Genomic DNA, 4,588 nt, shown 5'->3' with positions numbered 1-4,588 from the left:
GAGATCTGCATCTATCACCACATGACCCTCTGCAGGAAGACAAAGACAAAGCAGATTCTTTGATCTATGTTGTGTTTCCTTTGATTTGAATCACACCAGGTAGGTGGCTGGTCAGATTCTAAGGTCAGCCTCCTGCAATTCTTTCTCAGGCTATGAGGGAATTTGAACTCTCAACTGCAAGTGGGTTAAAACATTGGTAGGGATTATTCTCAGCACAGCTTTGGCCCTAAGAGTGAATTGTCAACAAATATAAAGAGCTGGAACCTCTTCCTGAATATACTTACAAGACTGTGGCACATTTGAAACTCTGGTGGCAATAGTAATAAATAGCCCATCAGGGATCTGGCTGTGTCCCTTTGTGTTTGCAATAATTAGGTAACATTTTCTTTAATTCATCTCCTTTCCTGGCTCTCTGAGATTCCCTTCTGCCCAGGCATGATGTTTCTCTCTAGTACTTTCTGAGTACCGAATGGTAGATCACACACCTTTAAGGCTGTTATTTTCAAGTTTTAATAATGTTTTGCAAGTCACTTCCTGTTTCTCAGCTGCCAACCTCGCCGAAAGCATTCCTTGTCAGGTACTAATTTGGGTGACGTGACGACCACTTGATCTAAATTTTTGGTGGGTAATTACTGAGTCAGAAGTGAGTAATTTTTTGATATCCAGTGGCAGTCAGAAAGGTAGGTATTTTACTAACCACTCATTAGAGATTCTCCAGTCGTGAAATGTCCTGAATTTTGCTGTTTGCAGACAGAAGAAAAACCTGACTGCTCAAACGAAAAGGAACTTCCTGCTTATTTTGGCAGTACTTATCGGATTGTGTTGAAGTTTTTTATTATGAACCCATTCCAGAGTTTCATTGCACCAGCAATATTAATTTTGTATTGATCCAAACCTCATGCAATCAACGGATTTTTTCTCTCTCTAGTATTTTTTTCTTTTAAAGTCACCAAGAGCTTGCATTTTATTTAGAAAACTGTTGAAGGTATTTCAGTTATTAAGGACTTAAGAAAGGATAGGGATCCTCTGTAAGAAAGTTTAATACTTAAGAGTAAACTTGCTTAGAGAGCCAGATCTTTACATGGAATACTTTGGGGTAGATTCTTTTGCAGTTTTAAAAAATTGTTCACTGTATCTTTTTACTAAAAGAAAAATGAAAAAAGAAGATGTTTACTCTAAGAAATTAAACTTATCACCTAAATTTGACTCATTAGAAATAGTGAAAGCAAAGTAAAATTGTTTTGTTTTGTTTTCAGAAATTTCTACTTTTGGGGAAAGGCATGGAAATCATATTGTTTTGGCAATAGAAGGTTAATCTGGTTGTTATCCATAGATTTTTTTTTCTCTCATAATGTCTGGTGATTCAATAATGAATTGTTAATATTAGCTCCATCTGTAACACGGAGTTTCAGGTTTATAATACAGTTTCATTGTTTAAAATGCTTTTTGGGAAGACCCACTTTGAAAATGAGAATGCTTAGCTGACTTGAAATGTATTTGAAAACAAATTGAACTGAATTCAGTAAATGCATTAGTTTTCTAGGGCTATTATATTAACTAATCATATACTGAAAGACTCAAAACAAAATGCAGTTTTCTTTCATATTTCTGGATACTACACATAAAACTTTGTGTTATTGAACAAAAATTGGGATATTAGGAAGCTAATCCTCCCTCTAGACTCAGCAAGGAGATATATTACTTGTCTCTTCCAGGTTCTGGTGGCTCCAGTATTCTTTAGCTTGTGTCTACATCAGTCTGCCTCAGGGGAGAGAGATAAAAGGAGAGAGAGAGACAGAGACAGAGACAGAGACAGAGACAGAGACAGAGAGGCTGTTAGAGCTCCTTTTGTCCTCTTTCATAGCATTTATTTAACATCATTTAGAGATTGAGAGCTTGGCTTGATTCAGGATAATTTCTCTATTTCATCAAGATCTTAAGCCTAGTTGCCTCTGCAGAGATCCCACCCCTCAGAAGATAACTCCCAGGCTCAAGAAATTAAGATGAGTACATCTGGAAAGCTTAGATATCATAGAAGATGTACTACAACTAGTACCCTAGCAGAAGCACAGCCCTGTGCAGAGATTTGGGGGGAATCCTCATGCTGCCTGAGTGTGACAAAATGCCAAAAGACAGAGAAGTGTGAACTATATTATGAAAATAGGTGTGGATTTAGAGAAAAAAAAAACAGGTAAAAGATAAGCTACATTTGGTAGATAGGTTTATGGTTCCTATGTTTGAATCCTTATGGAAAGGAAAATTTTTGAACCTTGCATCTTTGATCTCTTTGAACTTCAAATAATTCATAATTATAATGGAGAGAGCATTATATGAATCATAGACTTTGGTAACAACACAAAATAACACTGGAAATTCAAATATTCTTTCGTTTCTAACAGGCTGAAGTCTTAATAAGTCTAAGATGTTGAAAATACTTTTAGTATGTCTATTTTCCTGAACATCACAACTTAGCTTAGCTGCCCTTAAACATGCTAAGAATGTTATAGCAGTCTACAGTTGGTCAAATCAGCTAGCATGAGGCCTGTTTTATAATAAAGTGTTGAATTTCCTCTGAAATTTATTCAGTGCTATACTGAAAGCAGAAAACAGAATTCTTGCAGGGGTATACTTTCATACCATGATACAAACTGAAAAATCACTAAGTTGGAGACTGTCTTCAGTAAAATATAAATTTCTATGATCATCTCTAATGTCTAATGTTTACTATTGTTTATGTTTATTGACTAATATTTTTAAGTTCCTTCAGAAGAGGACAGGCACAGCATTCCTTGAGTTACTGAGCTAATCTAAGATTTCTCAAACAAGTAATTTTCTTTATCTGGCCTTTTAGGACCATTAAAGAAGGGGGCAATGGCGAGAGTTCACTCTATCATTAACCTATTGCACCTTCAAGTAAGAACAGGAAGGTATGTCTATATCTTAGCAGTTCTGACATATTTGTCCTTTCACTTTTAGGTTGCATCCAACCATTATTATACACTATAGCTTAGTTGAAGCTGTTTTCTTCCTTGGCGATGCATGAGTTAATCTCATGCTGTAGGTAGAGACTGGGTACCACATGCTTTGTTTTGCAGGCAAGCCAAAGATCTAGGTTTGGGGAGAAACTGCCAAATCCCATTCATTTCTGTATTTTCTTCTTCAAACCCCAAAGTGGTTTCTTCAGAAGTGCATGCAGGAAGATGCAGCATGGCACAGTAAAAATCATGATCTCTAGGCCTGACCCAAGCAAGTAGCCCTTCGTCTCTAAATTGACTCAATCCTTTAGAAGATGTTGACAAAAAGATGTTCACATGATCACAGTTAAGAACTTTCTATGGTTCCTCTGGTGGATGCAGAGGGCTCTGTAGGTATTCCATTTGCTTCCCAACATTTATCTGCAACCTTTTCATTAGGCAGCACATGTGACTAGCTCTGACTAGTGAGTTACTGAGTCTGAGCCACAGTGAGCTTCAGGGTACTTTTGCCTTGACTCTGGGGATATGTTCTAGAAGAAGAGTTCATTTTATGTCACAAAATATTTCCTAGTAGCATGCTTCACTGACCCCTGAAAATTTACATGAGACAGAGAAGAGTAAGCATTGGCTTTGTGTTTTTGTTCCATCAAACAGCAAAGACATGGGGTATCTACTTTTACAGCATAATATAGTGCTGTTCATTTTCCAATGCTGCATTATGATGTATGATCATAACAGGTACATTTATTGGTCTGTGGTTTCAGAAGTTCGCATGCCCAGGTTTGACATGGTTGGACTTCCTGCTTTAGGGTCAAGTATGGCTGACATTGTCTCACCTCTGAAGCTGGGGCAACTCCTTTCCCAAGCTTACTGCTCATTGATAGAATTCATTTTCTTTAACTTGTAAAACAGGTTTTGATTTTCCTTGTTGGTTGCTTTAGTTTCTATAAGGTATCTTCTGTTTTTGCCAGCAACCAAGAACTAAATTCTTTTCAGTTTGGTAGCCTAATGTTCACTTTTACAAATAGGCAGAGAAACCTTCTTGCTTTTCAAGATTTTAGTTTTATATCATCTCCACATTTTAAGTTTAACTGCTTTGGGATCTCATTTACATCTAAAATCTCCTTTCTTAGCAATGCCTAGGTTCTGGGGGATATCTTTCTGTATGCTGTGAATATGTGTGGCTCCCATTGGATAGTAAATAAAGCTGCATTGGCCTATGGCAAGGCAGGATAATGTTAGGCAGCTCAAACTGAAGATGAGACAAAGAAGGGTAGAGTTGAGATATGCTGGCCCGCCACCACCCAAAGAGCAACAAGATGTCAGTAGACCAGTAATGCCATGGCCACATGGCAACATATAGATTTATAAAAATGGGTGAATTTAACATGAAAGAACTAGCTAGAAAGAAGCTGAAGCAATAGGCCATACAATATAAAGCCTCTGAGTAATTATTTTATAAGTGACTGTGGAATCGTGGGTAGGAGAGATTTGCCTGGACTGCAGGGAAAGGTAATCCAGATGGACCCAAGAAACTTCCAACTCCACCGAGGTGTTTGTGCGGTGCACCGGTGAAGTGGGAATGTAGGCACGGATTGTGTGCTGCCATAACA

This window comes from Peromyscus leucopus, chromosome 10 (assembly GCF_004664715.2).
Source record: "Peromyscus leucopus breed LL Stock chromosome 10, UCI_PerLeu_2.1, whole genome shotgun sequence".
NCBI classification, from domain to species: domain Eukaryota; kingdom Metazoa; phylum Chordata; class Mammalia; order Rodentia; family Cricetidae; genus Peromyscus; species Peromyscus leucopus.
This window is presented reverse-complemented; position numbering follows the sequence as displayed.